The 18,607-nt window shown below is 40.8% G+C and overlaps 1 protein-coding gene across 4 annotated transcripts in view; it reads left to right on the forward strand.

Moving 5' to 3' along the window:
• EPB41L4A (erythrocyte membrane protein band 4.1 like 4A) overlaps window positions 1-18,607 on the forward strand; it is a 252,941-nt gene that overhangs the window by 46,028 nt on the left and 188,306 nt on the right. The gene's annotated exons all lie outside the window — the stretch shown is intronic.

An 18,607-nucleotide genomic window follows, 5' to 3' on the forward strand; every position in this document is an offset into this window, starting at 1 on the left:
ACCTGACTAATGTTTGCCACAGGCCAAGGGTCAGGAAGTAGGAGCATCTTTGCTCCCCCTCCTTTGTTGGGCAGATGGGTGGAGTGGAGTTCCTGAGTGTCTTGCTCAGCCTGCGATGTGGGGACCTCTATGCTGGGGTGCTGAGTTTGTATCTGAATACATATTTTTGGGAAAAGACATCATTATTCCTTACCGTTAAGCTCTGTATTGCTCCAGAAAAGAGCAGCTTAGTCATATGTCTGAGGTGTTATGTCAGGTATTTTAAGGGTTAGTGAGCAACTGCGGGCTGCCAAGTCCTGTCACTTCTGTCTCCTCCAAAATATCTGCCCATCTCCCACCACCTCCACTTCCACCTCTTTGTCAAGTGCCATTGTCTCTGATCTTTTTAAAAAAAAATTTTTTTTAAAGTTTGTTTATTTTTGAGAGAGAGAGAGAGAATACAAGTCAGGGAGGGGCAGAGAGAGAGGGAGACACAGAAGCAAAGCAGGCTCCCAGCTCCAAGCTGTTAGCACAGAGCCCGATGTGGGGCTTGAACTGACAAGACGTGAGATCATGACCTGAGCCAAAGTCGGACACTTAACTGACTGAGCCATCAGGGCGCCCCTCCTCTCTGACCTTCTGACCTGAACCGCTGACCTGAACTTCTGACCTGAATAATCTCCTACCTTTCTCCCCTGCTCACCTCCTTGACCATTACAGTTCGTTTCTCTACTTAGTAACCAGAGTGATTTTTTTCTTTTATTTCTTCCTTCTTTCTTTCTTTCTTTCTTTCTTTCTTTCTTTCTTTCTTTCTTTCTTTCTTTCTTACATAATGTGTGAATTGGAGTCTGGCAGCTTCTTAAAATTCGTAACGTGTGAATTGGAGTCTGGCAGCTTCTTAAAATTCTTCAGTGGCTTCCATTATACTTTGAATAAAGCCCATACTCCTTGCTATGACCTATCAAGACCTCTAAGATGCATAAGATACAGTCTGGCTCTTTCTTGTTCTTTCCAGTCCCAACTTGTGCTGCTCCCTTCTGTACACCATCCTCAGCCACACAGGTCTTTCATTTCTCAAATGCATCCTATTCTTTTTCACTTTGGGGTCTTTGCCTTTGTAGTTTATTATGCCTGGAGAGTTCTCCTCTCATGAGCAGTGCTCAGCTCAGATACATATCCTTTCCTGAAAGGGCCTTTCCTGGCCATTCTGCTGATTTCCTTCCAAATAGTTATGTGATATGACCTGATGACAGACCAGCCAGCTGTCTGTGACTTACGCAACAGAGTCTGTGAGGGGTGGAGAGACGCAGGATTGAGAGGTTCCAGATCTTGAGCAGCACATTGCAAGGGGTCAGATTTTTGGTCTCACCAGATATTTTATGTCTTGCAGACAGGGAGTTTGTACAGCCTTAACCAACCTTTATCTTCATTATCTTCAACTCTGTTCCTTTCACAAATGAAAGTTATTTTTAACAATCTCTTTGCTCAGGGCACCTGGGTGGCTCAGATGGTTAGGCATCTGACTCTTGATTTCAGCTCGGGTCATGATTCCAGGGCTGTGGGGTGGAACCCTGCACTGGGCTTCATGCTGAGTATGGAGTCTGCTTGAGATTCTCTCTTTCCCCCTCTCTCTGCCCCTCACCCCCACTTGCACGTGCTCTCTCTCTCTAAAATAAATTTTTAAAAATCCCTTTGCTAATTAACAAACCTTTTGTTGTATTTTAAAATAGTGATATTTAAAGTGCTAAGCAGGAGTGTGAACTCCTGATAACAGTACTTGAAGTGCTAACGAATGACTGCTAGGGTGTCAGTAAAGTCTTACTATGTAAACACACACACAAAATATGCTTTGTTTATACCAAAGTTTTCCTAAATTACAGAAATTATAATAGATGGGGACCTTGTCTGTTTTATTGATTACAGTATCTGCATTTAAAATAGTGCTTAGACCATGATCGGTGTTGCATGAATGAATAAAACCATTTCTGACAGGGAAAAAAAAAATCTGTGTTCTAAACAACCAGCTTGCAAGCTTTTGGAACATAACTCACTTTTAAATTGAGGATTTGTAACTTGAAAACTCAATCTTTTTTAAAAATCCATGAATATTTTTATTTAATCTAGATCAGGTTGACAGCTGGATTGTTTATCATCAGTCAAATGTCTACTTTGATTAGGACATCTTATAAATATGGTAAAATGAGCACATCCGTTACCATCCATATGCTGACCAATGCTACAAAAATGACAATTTTTTAAAGAAAAAAATAATCCTTAAAAATTCAAGAAAGATATATAATGCCATTAACAGATTAAAATTTTGGAGTAATTCCTGAAAGATGGACAAGTTATCAGTTTTGCAGAGAAACAAAAGTGGTTAAAGCCAGGACAGAGGCAGGAACAGTTCTGGAGACCTACAACCCAGAGCTGGCAGGGAGCTGGAGCAGGTGCCCTGGGGCGTTCATCAGAATTTAGAGGCCAGAGAGCCTTTAGCGGCAGTGGCTTTTGCTTTAGGCTAAAGTGGAGCCAAGCGATCTGTGCTCTGTGTCCTCTCGTTCTACCCTGAACACTGGGAACTCCCAGATGACAGGCATTCCTGCTGCCTCCCAGCAAATTCCAGTAGCAGGCTGGGGACCCCTCAGTATTTCTTCAGTTACACAATATTTCTTTAGCCATACAATGTAGATAAAACAACTATCTTAAGAATGTTGTAAATATTAAGTAAACGAATGAAAAAAAGATACTTAGCACAGCACACAGTGCTCATGATAGAAATAAGTGGTCATTGAGCCCCACACTACGTACAGTCTGCACTCAGTGCTGTGTGGATGCAAGTAAGTAGTGTGAGACCTTGGCTTCTCAAGTAGTGAGACACACGCAAATGAATTTACTTAGCTTTTTCAGACATGATTTCAGGTGCTTTATTTCTTAACATTAAAGTAGGAACATGTCATAAATCGTCATTTAGTAAAAAAAAAAATCACAAGACTTACAGCTCGCTCGCTCTTTCTTTGAGAGAGAGAGAGAGAGAGGGCACAGTGAGCAAGGGGGCAGAGAGAGAGGGAATCTCAGGAGGGGCAGAGAGAGTGAGAGGGGAGAGAGGGCAAGAGAAGGGGAAGCAGAGCTCACCCAAAGCAGGGCCCATGCTCATCTGAAGTGGGGTTTGAGCTCACCCAATGTGAGACTCGAACTCACTCACTGTGAGGTCATGACCTGAGCTGAAGTCAGTTGCCCAAAGACTGAGCCACACAGGTGCCAGGACTTACAGGTATTTTAAAAGTAACTCCCAAGTACATTCATAAGATTTTCTGATTAATTAAAGAAATACCATGTCTGGATCTGACTGTACAGCTATTTCTTCAAGAATATCTATAAGAAAAATAACCATTCTTTGAAAAATCTATTGGAATGGAAACAATGAAACACGCTAAACTGATTTTTAGTATTGTTTTATTTGCCATGATAATAAAGGGAAAGATAATATTCCTGTGGCTCAACAAAGCTTCTAAGAATTTTTCTTTTGGTCCTCTTTATTTACCAGTAATTCAATGCAAATGTAAATGGTATTCAAAATACCCTTAAAATGTTAAATTTTTTTTTTAAAATGTTTTATTTATTTTTGAGACAGAAGGAGACAGAGCATGAGCAGGGGAGGGGCAGAGAGAGAGGGAGACACAGAATCTGAAGCAGCCTCCAGGCTCTGAGCTGTCAGCACAGCAGGGCTCATACCTCTTCATGAACGCATGAACCGTGAGATCATGACCTGAGTGAAAGTCAGATGTTTAATGGACTGACCCACCCAGGCGCCCCTGCCTCTAAAATGTTATAATGTTTTTAATCTTAGTAACTTTTGCTTAAATAAGTCAAATTACTTTTATTGTGTGGTGTGGCGTGGTGTTTTTTGTTTTTTTTGTTTTTTGTTTTTTTACACAGCAAGTATTTCTTGTGCCTCTGTGCTATGCTATGCATAGAATAGGTCTGTATAGGATATGGTCTCTGCTCCCTGGCAGCTTAATCTGTTGGGGGTAGCAAGTGATTTCCCTTAATGAGACCAATAAGGAAGATTCCTGGAGGAAAGTTCTCCTGAGACCAGAAGAATGACTATGATTCTCAGGGAAGAAAGTTCCAAGGAGAATTCCAAGAATATCAAACAGCATGAGCAGCTCTTCCCCATGAGATAGCATGGGGAAACATGCAGGTGACAATTATCAGCTCTATTTTACCAGCGAGAAAAGACCAAGTATAGAATAGGTGGGGGTGAAGTCTAGAGAAGATGGAGCCTGAAAGAGGAGAACCTTTATGCTGGGTATGCAAAGTTAGTGGAAAGGCCTTTTAAGGGTATTGACTGGGCTAGTGAGGGGCATTTGTATTTTCAGTAGATCTTACAGGGCTGTGTCAGGGAAGTGAAATAAAGGAGGTTTGGACTAGATGCAGGAAGCTTTGTTAGGAGGCTTTGCAATGGTGAAAGATAAGATCTTAAACTAGTACTGGGGAAGTCAGTGTGGAAAGGAAGGGATGAGTTTTAAAGATAGTTAGGAAACCCTTTTGGTTTGCCTCTCTGATTTTATAAGAGACTGTTAGATACAGAGAACAAACTAGGAGTTGCTGGAGGGGAGGTGGCTGGGGGATGGGCTAAATGGATGATGGGCATTAAGAGGGCACTTGTTGGGATGAGCACTGGGTATTATATGTAAGTGATGAATCACTGGGTTCTATTCCTGAAACTAATACTACACTGTTAACTAACTTGAACTTAAATAAATAAAAATATAAATAAAATATTTAGGAGATAAAACTTGCAAGATTTGGTGATGACTGGATGTTGGAAGGAGGAAGAGGTTAGGAAGAGGTTATGACTTCAGGTTGCTGGCTTGCAGACTAGTGGAAAGGGTGTCCTTGGGGCATTCACGTTGAGTCTGAACACTGGACATCAAGTAGCTGTACAGATATATGTTGGTAGCTGAAGAAAAGGCTTTGAAGTCTTCAGTGAAAGATGAGAGAACCATGGAAGTAGATAAGGCTGTTTAAAGGAGAGCTTGGAGTGAGTGAGAATGAGGGCAGGGAGGTTGGGGGATGGGATAGAAGGGGACTGGAGGCACCTTGATGAGAAGGCAGAAGAGCAGAGGCAGTAACAAAATATAGAACCATTAGGGACAGCAATACTTAAGGGTGGGCCGAGAAACACCGAGAGAGGACAGTGAGCGGGAATGGTCAGGGCACTTCTGAAGAAGCAGAAAAGCGAGAGTAATGCTATAATAGTCGTGGGAAGGAGAGGTTCGTGGTAGGAAATGTGGCAGGGATGTCCAGCAAGATATGTGCTGAAATGACTTAAGTGGATTTTGCATCTGTAAGAAACAGATGTCCTTTGTAAGAGCAGGTTCTATAGAATGGTGGTGTCAGGCCTTGGCTCAAGAAAAAAGATCAGGAAGTAAAGATGAAGGAAGCCAGAACACCAATGGTCTCTGTCATGTGGGAAGGAAAGCGGTGGGTGGTAGCTGCAGAGACTAAGGTAGGGGCCAGGAAAGTTTTTACTGTTTTTTTTTTTTTTTAAGGGTTTGAGTAACTAAGGTGTGTGTGTGTGTGTGTGTGTGGGTGTGGGTGTGTTGTGTTTTATATATACATAGGCTGGAAAGAAAGAACAGGTCAATGGGGATAAGATGGTGACAGGGAAAGGGATTAGCAGAAGAGTCAGGCAGCAGAGGACGGAGCAGGGAGTGGTATCAGCTATACTGTGGAAGGAATGGCCCCAAATGCAATGGCCTCAAGTGGAGATAGTTCATGTTGCTGTGAGATATAAGGGGAGGAGGAGTAGGAGCTATTTTATAAGTAGAAGCAGAGAGATGAGATAGGTTTGAAGACTTGACACTGAAAGGCCAATCTGTTTTCAAAGTCTCCTATCTTTAAAACTTTTTTTTTTTTTTTTTTTTTTTCTTCAACGTTTTATTTATTTTTGGGACAGAGAGAGACAGAGCATGAACGGGGGAGGGTCACAGAGAGAGGGAGACACAGAATCTGAAACAGGCTCCAGGCTCTGAGCCGTCAGCCCAGAGCCCGATGCGGGGCTCGAACCCACGGACCGTGAGATCGTGACCTGGCTGAAGTCGGACGCTTAACCGACTGCACCACCCAGGCGCCCCAAAGTCTCCTATCTTTAAAGGTAACATTGAGTAATAATAAGATTAACAAAAGACTAAAGGCTATACAAAAGATTCATTGTTTCTTCATTGCTTTTGAATTGTTTTGTATCATAAGCTTTATGAGCTATTTCCCCCCAAAGTAGTCTCTGTATAAGCCCATTTTGATAAGTTAAATACAATTGTTGATTATTTCCTTTTGTAAATAACAAATTAAAGCATCTGCTTTGTGTTCTTGGCAAGGTAAACGTAATAGCTCCTTGTCACACTGTTGTGGAGCTCTGATTCTGGGCTGATGGTATTTGGGGTTCTTTGGAACAGGCAGTTCATGGTTTGTAAAAACAGGTACTTGGGACTTCATTGACAGCACAATCACGATGAAGTGTAAATGTCATTCTTGTGGTCCTTTTAGCCTTTCCTATTTTCATTGTATCTCTGAAAAGAGGGGTGGTGCTTTTATAAAATGTGAAGGCATCTGTACACAGCACATCCAGTGCATGAATTTGTTAGGTACTTAACTGTGTTGCCCAGTGTGGTGCTGATTGGGGAGGAAGTTAGAAGAAATGAGGAGGCAGCTCTGTCCTAGAAGGAGCTGGTAATGCAACCCTGCCAGGTGTGGAGTGTGGAGTGGTAAATTCCATAGAGAAAGAGGGCAAGAGCAGGAAGGCCAGAGAGGAAGGGAGGGCAGGGCTGCATGGTGCTGAGGACCTTTAGAGATGTACACAAGTGGTAGGTGATAAGGGAGGAGAAGAGAAGATAAGGTGTTTGTATAAACGTGGACCTACTAGTGCCCCATGGAAGGTCTCAGAGACCAGGCGTTTTACAGTGTCTTAAACAAGATAAATTATTTGAAGAAATTCAGAGAAATGTAAATGAAGTTTTATTTTGTTCTGAATCTATCAAGAGTAGATTCAAGGTCGAGTTCTGGAGCTTATGAAGTATTGGTCAGGATGATCCCAGGGGTTAGATTCTTGTTAGAACCTAGACTCTTGCCTATGATCACATGAACAAACTCTGTCCTCTATTGACATGAGGGTGTTAGGCTGAACTGAGTGATCAATGTGGGTGTTGAAGGAGATCTTGGAGCTTCTCTCTACTTGTGGAGCAAGTACTGGCTGATGGGCCCTCACTTTAACGTGGGAGGGCTAGCCTCACCTGCCTCTGTTTCTAGTGCTGTCAAGGTCAGGCTCAAAGGCACACCATGTTTTCTCTGCAGCAGAGTCATACCGTGATGGATCCAGGCTCTATCCCAACAAGTAGCTGAGATAGGCCCATTCCATCTCTTCTTTTAGATAGACCTTGAGCGCCTACTAGGAGGTTTGTGCACAGGATCTGTGACTTTTTCTGTAAACCACTATCCCTGCTTCTGAGGAGGTCCCAGTACAGTAAGGGGATAAGACAGACAAACATCAAAATGCAGATAGCCATGCGAAAGGTGTGAAGTTGTCTTGCTTCCCTTCCTGAACTGCATGTATTTCGTTTGCTCCCCTAGACCTTTTATTCTCCCTCCTAATCTACCCAGCCATGGTGGTCTGGGACATTCACCTTTGTGGAATACATCACTTTTTTTTTTTTCTTTAAACTCTGGCTATTAGAAGGGACTAGTGGGGTTGGAGGGCAGGAGGGAGAGGAGTGGAATGTCCATTCCCCCAATCTCCTGTCGGGTGGCCCTTTCCCATTCACTGTTCTCTGTGGGGTCTGACAATGCCTTCCTCCCCTTGCTGTCTCAACTGCTCCCCATTGTTGCCAACCCCAGGGTACTGTGCCATGCCAAATTGGTTTCTCTGACTACACCTCCACAGATGGCTCCTTGATTACACTGTCTTACTCAGTTACATTGGTAACTCAGGTTGGTACATTTCCTGCTGAGACCTGAGTGGTGACTTTGTTTTCTTTTTCTAAAAATGAGGAGAGGGGCGCCTGGGTGGCGCAGTCGGTTAAGCGTCCGACTTCAGCCAGGTCACGATCTCACGGTCCGTGAGTTCGAGCCCCGCGTCAGGCTCTGGGCTGATGGCTCAGAGCCTGGAGCCTGTTTCCGATTCTGTGTCTCCCTCTCTCTCTGTCCCTCCCCCGTTCATGCTCTGTCTCTCTCTGTCCCAAAAATAAATAAACGTTGAAAAAAAAAAAATTTTTAAAATGAGGAGAGACAAATTACAAAAAATTGACAAATATACTACAGTGACTAAAACTGGAATAAAGAAGAGAGTGCAGCAAAGGTAGGACGTGGCAAGTGGCCATGGTCAATATGGTTTCTGGAGTGGAGCTCTAGCTTCAGAGTGGTGGCTGGGACAGAATAGATGACCGATTATTGTTCTCCTAGTTTTCCTGAAATGCTTCCTTGACTCTTTAGTCTTTCCCAGGGCCCTGTGATTTGTTTCCCAGTCATTGTCAACTTTAGTTTCCTCTTAGTTAAACTCTGTATCTGCAGCCCAGACTTTGAACTTATAGTTTGCTTCTTCCCAGAATAATGCTTTTTTTTTTTTTTTTTGGTTATTGAATAAATGAGGAGATAAAGGCCAAAATTTTTGCCATGTACTTTGCCCTATCAGAAATTATTAAGGAGCACCTGGCTTGCTCAGTCAGAAGAGCATGTGACTCTTGATCTTGGGGTTGTGAACTCAAGCCTCATGTGGGGTGTAGAGATCACCTAAATAAATAAAACTTTAAAAGAAATTATTAAGTTAAACCTTTGGAAATAATGTCACAATCAAACCCTAGGAGAAAAACCTAAGACAAATCCTGATTGAGGGACATTCCTAAACTCAGTACTTCTCAAAACTGTCAAGGTCATCAAACTTAAGAAAAGTCTGAGAAACTGTCAGAGACCAGAGGTGGCTAAGGAAATGCAGTGACTAAATGCAATATGGTATTCTGCATAAGGTCATGGACATTAGGAAAGAATTTGTGAAATCCTAATAAAATATGGAAGTTTGTTCACAGTAATGTGCCAGTGTTGACTCTTCAGTTGTAACTAACATACCACAGTAAATGTCAGATGTTAGCAGTAGAGGAAACTGGGTGCCAGATTTGGGAACTCTTACCTCTGCAAGTTTTCTGTAAACTGAAATCTAGTTAAAAACGTTTATTTAAAAAATTCAGTCTTGGGGCGCCTGGGTGGCGCAGTCGGTTAAGCGTCCGACTTCAGCCAGGTCACGATCTCGCGGTCCGTGAGTTCGAGCCCCGCGTCAGGCTCTGGGCTGATGGCTCGGAGCCTGGAGCCTGTTTCCGATTCTGTGTCTCCCTCTCTCTCTCTGCCCCTCCCCCGTTCATGCTCTGTCTCTCTCTGTCCCAAAAATAAATGAAAAACGTTGAAAAAAAAAAAATTAAAAAATTCAGTCTTGGGGCGCCTGGGTAGCTCAGTCAGTTAAGCATCCGACTTCGGCTCACGTCATGATCTCCCAGCTCCTGAGTTCGAGTCCCACATCAGGCTCTGTGCTGACAGCTCAGGGCCTAGAGCCTGCTTCAGATTCTGTGTCTCCCTCTCTCTGCCTCTCTCTCTCAAAAATAAATAAGCATTAAAATTTTTTTTTAAAAAGTCTGTCTTTAATATCTAGGTAAATAGATATTAAGTCAGAAATACTTTATTAAAACATTTACATAAAATTTTTTTCTGCAGTATTTGAGGAATGTTCTACAGTATTTGAGGAAGATAATATTTAGGCCCAAAGTGAAGCATAAAATTTATGAATCTTTTGCACAATTCAGGTCTATTAAGATCCTCTGTTTTTATCTGGAAGACAGACAAGGTTCTTTACAAATGGGAAATAGGTATCTTTTGTTTTTCTGGATATTTACCTTAATTCTTTAGCTCAGATTTATTTTACTTTAGCATGTAGTATTATATGCTCACATTAGGTACTAAAAGTTCTATGTATATAAGGATGTATGTATTAAATTATATTTAGACCTAATAACATATTGCATATTTATTTTACAGTTTATGTTCAATTTAAGAAGTGAAAATGGACTTAGAGACTCTAACCTTACATACAGATGGGAATTATGAATTGGGAAATAATACACCTTTATTTGCTGCAGTAATTAGTACAAAAAAGTGCTGAAAGTCTGGTGAGAGAATGTTTAGCTATTTCTTCAGAGTCAGGATTTAGAGAGAAAGGCTTCTTAAGAAATCAGGTACATTTTATCGGACATCCTAATTTAGGGAAAAAAGCTGCATACCTATAGTATGATTTCCTTTTGGGAACAATACTTGTGAAAAAAGTACCCCCCGCCCCTGTCCCTGCTTTGAGTTTCTCAGGTTATTTGCCTTACCTTTAATAAGAATGTGCTCATATCATGGTGTATATCCAGTAGGAATTTGGCAATAATGTCAATATTATTGGTAAAAAATGAAACAGTATTAGCAGCAATTCCAGATCAATACAATAAAACTGGAATTGAAACATTGTAAATGTAATGTAAATGTTGTAAATGTTCTACATAGAATAAATGTGCATAAAAATATTGGCACAAGTTCATTATTACCTCTCCTGGAGTCCATGCTGTTCTTTTTTAAAAGTAAATTTCATTATTGAATACTTTATGAGAGTTACACTCTGAAAATTTACAGGCACATACCACTGAAACTACTTAGGTTGTGAAGCAAATGTCTGATTGAAGTAGGGGAAAACACTAACATGCAATTTTAATAGAAAAGGCTGAAATGTGCATTCAGTGGTATTATATAACAGTTTAATTTTAAACTGTAAACTTAATATTTAAAATCTTAGACTATAAGAATAATTGAATAAAGATACAGATAAAGGCATCTACCTCCTAAAGGTAACCTCCTAAGCCATCAGATGGCTCTGAAAACCTCCTGAGCCATCAGATGAGATTTGGGATGAGCCCTCAGAGTTGGTATCATTTTACCACATTTATTATTTTAGAAATGACGAATTGTCTTAAGGAGGGTAATGTTTGGAAGAGTGGGGTAAAGACCATTGTTAATGATTACTTTAGGGAACTTTAGTTGAGTGTTGAAGACTTATCTGTTGTCCCCTAAGGTTTAATTTTGAGCAATGTTGACATTAACCTTGGCAAACTGAGGTCAATGTTTTGGTTGACTTTTAAAATTAATGGTCTGTTTGTTTTATAAATCTAAAACAGGATCCTTAGTCTAATGGTAAGCTCATCCATTTGGTTTGTTATTAGCAACAAGCCCAAGAATTTAAATTAGTTTACCTTGATAGCCTGGCTTGTCAAGAAAGGAGAAAAAAATGTCAACATAATAAAATATTTTAAGAATCAGATGCTCTTATTTTTCTCTGATAATCACTTTTACAAATGTATTGGATTTCTATTGGCTCCCTAGTCTGGATAAAAGTGCTTTATTTTTTTAATGTGCATTTAAGTAATTCTAGAGTTCAAATGGATATTTTGAGATTTGAAACATGGTATGTTAAGATGGGAAGTGAAGATGCTGTATCATAATCATTTAGGGTAACTTTAAAGTAGTATATGATATAGGACTTACATTTAAAATTAGCTCATCAAGGCTTTCAGGGACATTTTTCCTACTTATCCTTGAAACTGAAGCAAGAAATAAGTTGGTTCAAATTAAACACTTAAGTTATTCCAGCCATATGAATATTAGAGAGCATAGAGAGTGATTGAAATTGGCTGTATTAGATGATTGGATACGTCTGGCTATGTAGGAAGATGGAAGTTTCTCTAAGCAAGCTCTCAATTGAAAATTTGATGATTATCTGTTTTGTTTTTGTTTTTTACCTTTGTTGGATCACTGACCATTAGAGAACTGGAAAAACCCCCACAAAAACTCCTCTAGATTCTCTCCTAACTAATCCATACATATTAATAAATCTCTTAAAAACAATTTTATTGATACGTAACCTACAGTAAAATACACAGTTGTTAAATATACAACTGGATGAATTTTTGCATGTAGATACAATTATGTAAATACCATCCAGAACAAGATACAGAATATTTTTGGTACCCCAGGAGGCTCCTTTGTGTCTCTTTTCAAACATTACCTCCCTTCCCACTCAACTCACCCACCTGGAGGGAGACTACTACTTTGACCTTTAGCACTGTACATGAATTTCACCTGTTTATGACATTGTATAAATGGAATAGTACAACATGTATTCTTTTCTCTCTGACTTCTTTTGCTTAGCATAATGCTTTGGAATTCTTTCATGTTATTGCTCATAGCAGAAGTTCTCCACCCCCCACCCTTTCCGTTTAGGTGTGACGTTCTTTTGTATAAATATAGTACAATTTATCCATTCTACTGGTGATGAACCAGGTTTAGCTATTATAAGTTATTCTGAGCGTTCTTAAAGAATGCTGAGTCTTTTTGTGGACATATGCACTCCTTTCTTTTACATGTACAGCTAGAAGTAGAATTACTGCATCATAGGGTACATGTGTGTTTAACTTTAGAAGATATTGCCAAACAGTTGTCCAAAGTGGATATACCAGTTTACTCTCCAGTTAGCAATATATGAGAATTCCAATTGTTCCACATACTTGCCAACACTTGGTATTATCAGTCTTTAAAAATTTTGCAATTCAGGTGGGTGACTTGTTCCCCCCCCCCCCCCATGTGATTGCAATCCATTAACTATGGACAGCAGGATCTCTGATTAAGAACTTAATTGCTGGGTAACAGTTAGTTATTTGCCTCTGGGTGAAATGATCTCTAGTATATTCACAATTCCAGAGGAATAATCTGTAACCTAGAAACTAAACTGTAAAGTTAACCACCACGATCAATTCTTCTTGAAAAGGATGAAGAAAGGAAAAGTGAAGAAAAATAAATACATGGGGATGTGTGTGTGTATCTGCATGCACGTACATTTGTGTAGCTGGGATATATACAGTGAGGACAAATCATTGCCTCCTCCTTGACGGAAAGGATCCAGTGTAATCCCTCTGCCACCAAGTGGTTGTCTGATCCTCCAGGGGAATGTTGCCATCTTGGGCACTGAGGACTGGTTTCACTGTTGGCATATTAGGTACTCATTATTGACAAGAGCCACGTTAGCCTTTGTGAGAAGTCCATGTTGTTGAATCCATACATATGCTCTGTTGCTGTCACTGTGGTCACTTCTACTTGAAGTCTACTGAGGAAGCATGGGGGTGGCTGATGAAAGAGGTTGACATCCACAGATTGGTAATTTTGTTCACCTGGTTATTAAGAGGCCCTTCTGCTTTGGATGACCTTTGGTATACATTCACATGGAACAAAAATATTTTTCATACACTGTGCTCATTCTGAAAGGTCTATATCCATTTGCACCTTCCCTAGGTCTTCTTACACCCTTTCTTCTGAATGCAGTTTTTTCACCAAGTCCTTGAATGTCCAGATTAACCATTAGCCTTTGCACATGACTCAGTGTAGATCTGTGATCCTGGCCATTTCTCAGTATTGATGGAGTGGACAGGCACATGTACTGGTCACAGTTCTATTTGCTGGGATGATTTCTCTTCATGAAGTATATTTTAGGGACACTCATTATTGGGGATGTAAGGGTGTAGGAGTCCACTTTTGCTTGGTGCGTGGATACCATGCAAACTGTCTCTAACCCAGGCCCAAATTTCCTTCTCAGTCAGCTGGTCATAAGGAGCTCTTTGTGAGGCTCTAGGTGTGGTAGTACAGTAGGAGTAGATATTAGACCTATCTGAGCCATCTGCCCATGCAACTTCTTGTGCCTTGTAGTCATGCTTGAATCTGATCGCTTTCATACCGTTGTCTTTTGGTGATGGATTGCTTCTGTACATGCCCAACCTTATGACCTGGGGGGTCAGATAACATTTAGATTGCCACGGCAGCTCAGGTCACATGGTTACTTAATAACCTTTAATCAGGCCCTGACAAGACCTAGTGGCAATCCAGGAGTCATTTCTTAAAAGGACGGTTATCTGCAGAAGAGGACTTGGCTTTGTTCCAGAACCTGAGAGTTTTGTGCTGCAGTTCTCTGGATCCTACTGGATTCAGTGAATTGGATCTGCTGCATGGTAAGACCCAAGGGCATAGTGGTTTGTGCTGCAGACCAGACATGCTGCATAACCATCTCTTGCTCTGGGCCCTACTCAATACTGATGGTCTTATAGGTTACATAGTAAAGGAGTGAGCAGATTGTTAAATGTGGTATGCATTGTCTTTAAAATGCAAAAAAGGCCCATGAATCATGTGCCTCTTTTTTTAGTGGGAAGCAGTTCAGGGTTCAGCAACTTGCATTTCACTTTGGAGGGGATATTCCAACACGTTCCAGACCACTGGATTCCCAGACACTTTACTGAGGTTGCAGTCTTTGAATCTTCATGGTTTTGTTTTTCATCATCAAGCTTGAATGCATTTTACTAAGACATCTGAAGGATTTGTTACTTCCTGTTTATCAGGTCCTGGCAGCATGGTGTAATCAATGCAGGGGCCCAGTGTGATGGTCTGCGGGATGTGAAGACAAGCAACAGCTCTGTAGATGAGATTATAGCTGAGAGGAGAGTTGTTACAGTTCTTGACCTTGCAAAATAAAAGCAAATGGCTTCATGTGTTCTTTACATATTGATAAAGCATTTTCCAGATTAGTAGCTTCATATCAGGTATCAGGCACTAGATGTGCTCCAGAAAAGTACTTAATTTGGTAAATCAGCCACATCGGAGCCACTGCCTGAATGGATTTAGGATAATCCCTGGCCATTTTCCAAGATCTACCTGCTTTCTGCCCAGACAAAAAAAGGTGAATTAAACAGGAATGTGATAGGAATTATCTGTTCTTAAAATGTCAAGCTTTTGGTGGTGGTATGATGGGGTTTTGGAGTGGTGGTGGGAGTTCGGAGCCGACGGCTAAGAAAGAATTCTTGAAAATGTCTTTGGTGCAAAAAGGTGATCTTGTCAAAGCATGGGGACGGAACCCCTGGGCAGCAAGAGCTGCACTGAGGTTGTGAAGAGTGACTACTTATATACTGTGGAGTTGGGGGAGATAAAAGTCAAGAGGGAGTTTCTTAAAGGGATTTCCGTATGCTAAAGAAGACACAGATTACTGAAGGCCTAGCTATTGTAAAAAAAAACAAAACTCAGGTTGTTTTTCCCTCTACCAAAGCATTTTCATTAAGACAGTAGGGAGTTCCTGGAGATTAGGCTATCGATAAGATCTCCTTTTTCTTGTAATATTGTTAAGATATTTGTAAACTGAAGGAGACTCTATCAGTTTAACCCTTTGTTTTCTGTCCTTTCCTTTGTTCTTGGGCAGCCAGGAGTGCCACATATCCCACTTTGTTGGGGGTGGTTTGGTTTGCAGGGTATCAGCTTGCCTTATGCTTCTTCATCAGTGTTAATGTCTATAGTTTTCCCACAGATGTGGCATTTCTATTCGTTTACTGTGTTGGTAAGGAGGGAAGTTCAGGATGTTTCACTTGGTCATTCTTACCATAATTGCCCATCTTCCATAGTCAGGAAGCCATTGTGGGAATTCTCCCAGTAGTTACATATGTTTACTCCGGTAATGCATTGAGAAACTGCAAAATAACCATGAGGTGGGTCCACAGATTTATTGGTTCCACCATGAGATGGAAGAGGCCAAAACATCATCAATCCCCTGACCACAATAAACTTGACTTAGACTGGCTGATGGTGGTATTTAGGTCCCTAGGATTTAATGGAGCTCTAACTTAAAAGAAAAGTAAGGATTGCTTGCTGAAGGAATCAAAACAAATAGAATGTGCATTGGTTATGCTTTTGTTTCCAGCTACCAGATCTCAATATAGCGCTGAGACAAGCATCTCTAGTGGGCAGTTATGGGAGGAACATCTGAAGGAGTGGAATTCTGCATGCCTGGTAGTGTTTTGTAAAAGGTAGTCCCTGCAGAGCTTGTAGTTGTGTTAGGATTGGGTTCAGAAGAGTGTTTTTATTTTTACATTGTCAATGCTCTCAAACTGGCTCCTGATAAGGAACTAGAAATGAACTTCATTGTATTGGAAATTGTGTTTCAGCAGTGAAACTGCACTTGTGCTGATATATAAACCCACTTAGCAAACCCAAACCATGTGAAATGTCACTTTGAAGTGCGACACATGCTTATAGGAAAGAGGTTGTAGGTGCTTATCTTTCTCATGGCAAATAACTAGTCCATAAAGAAATTTCAGACTTAGTTTTTTTTTTTTTGTTTGTTTGGTAAAAATATAAATATAATGGATCCATTTGAAACACTTAATCTACATGCACTGTATTGCTTAACTTCAGCCACTTGAGTTGCATAGAAACTATCTTTGAAATAGCTGTTGAGCTTCTAGTAACTTGTCTACCTAGTTACCAATAACTGAATACTTTATTACTAATTTTCATTTGCAAGCTGAAGAAATAATCTGGTGGTGACATTGAAATTTGAGTAAAAATCTGTGTTCATTAAATTATGTGAAATTCTAGAGAAATAGAAAAAAAAATTGCAACCTAAGACATTTACTGGTGGTTACTTTTCCCTTCCACATCCACCTGTTCTTAAAATTTTAAAAATACTTTTAACCTTAGTCACACATATTACTCATTTTTCTTACCCGAAGGTAATAATACTGTGTTTATTAGTGGCACCAGTGTTCCCTAAGACTTAAAAAGACTTAGTTAAAAGGACAAATAAAACAGGTTTGCACATAGAGTCTGGGCATATGGTTTGCAAAGACGTGAACCCTGATGAAGCCGGGTTTGAACTGGATCAAGTATGAATCATAAAGTATTTACTCTTAAGTTGTGCAGAGGTGGCTCTTCCTGTGGAGTCCCAATTAGAAAATGGTATTTTCACCATCGGAAGTCCTTCCTGGATGTTTTCATAAATGGTGAACTGTATGGCAGGGGGGAAAATATGAAAATCATTACTTGACTGATAATTAACTTATGTTAACATTTTGGGTGAGGAGGTAGGATTATGTCAAATTGAACTAAACATTTTCTTCCCTAACTAAAATTTGGTCTTCTCCTGATACATGGGTTCCCATGTTCTTTCTCCTCGTGTGTAGTTTCCCACTTTGCCACAGAGTAGGGTCTGCATTTTCTTGCCTTATTTATTACTGCCTCTTCCAGGTTGTTTCTCTTCCCTTTATTTATTGTTCTCTCTTACTTTCTTCTTACCCTCTACCCTGTCATTTCCTGACTTCCAGGTACCTCCTCAACATAGATTTAGGCCTTTGGCGACTCCCATCCACTGTTTTCTCCTTGAGCTGTCAGCCTCCAACATCTGTTTGGAATAATAATGACTAACATTTAAGGAACTAAGATGTGCCAGGCACTATTATCAACCACTTTTATGTATGTCACGTAATCTTCAGACTAGCCCTATGAGGTAGATAGGTCATTATCCCCATTTTACAGATGAAGTTACTTGCTCAGAGTCACAGAAGTCAAAATCAGCAGATTTGGTTTTGAACTCATGTCATCTGGCTCTAGAATCTGTGTTCTTAACCCCTCTACCAGTGGTTCTCAAACTTGACTGAACCTGGTCAAGTTTAAAATATACTGACGCTGGGGTGCCTGGGTGGCTCAGTCAGTTGAGCATCTGACTCTTGATTTTTGGCTCAGCTCATAATCCCATGGGTGTGGGATCAAGCCCCATGTTGGGCTCTGTGCTGAGCATGGAGCCTGATTAAGATTTCTCTCTCTGTCTCTCTCTTCCTCCCTCTGCCCCTCTCCCCTGCTCATGTGTATGCTTTCTCTCTCAAAAACAAAACTAAATTAGAAAAAGATATTTAAAATATACTGATGCCTAGGACCATGCCCAACTAATTAAATCAGTCTCTGGGGAGTGGGACCCAGGAAGCTGTATGTTTTAAGTCTCTCCAGGTAATTCTGTTGAACAAAGTTGAAAACCATTGTTCTACATCTTCTTTATGTAGTATGGCAGCTTCTAGTCATGTGCTTATTTAAGTTTAAATGAACACTAAGTAAATAAAAACTCACTTCATCAGTCATACTTGGGACATTTTAAGTGGTCCATCGCCACATGTGGCAGGTGACTGCTGTGGGACCCCATAGACAGAATATTTCTATCACTACAGAAGTTGTGTTAGGGAGCACTGCTCTATACCATGCTATCTCCCATCCCTCACGCTGCTGCCTTGACCTCATGACCCTGACCGCTATTCTTAAATTTTTTTTTTTTTTTTTAACGTTTATTTATTTTTGAGACAGAGAGAGACAGAGCATGAATGGGGGAGGGGCAGAGAGAGAGGGAGACGCAGAATGGGAAGCAGGCTCCAGGCTCTGAGCCATCAGCCCAGAGCCCGACGCGGGGCTCGAACTCACGGACCGTGAGATCGTGACCTGAGCTGAAGTCGGATGCTCAACCAACTGAGCCACCCAGGCGCCCCCTGACCGCTATTCTTTATAGCAGCCCACAGATGAGGCTAAACCCTAGACCTTGTCATCACCTGAAACTTGTCTACTTTGCAAAATCTTAAACTCATAACTCCCTCTTTGATTGGAGCCTCCTGTCCTCTCTCCAGTTGATTTTTATATGTCAGCCTGCTTACACATTTTC

Source organism: Panthera onca, chromosome A1, assembly GCF_046562875.1.
Source record: "Panthera onca isolate mPanOnc1 chromosome A1, mPanOnc1 haplotype 2, whole genome shotgun sequence".
Lineage (NCBI taxonomy): Eukaryota > Metazoa > Chordata > Mammalia > Carnivora > Felidae > Panthera > Panthera onca.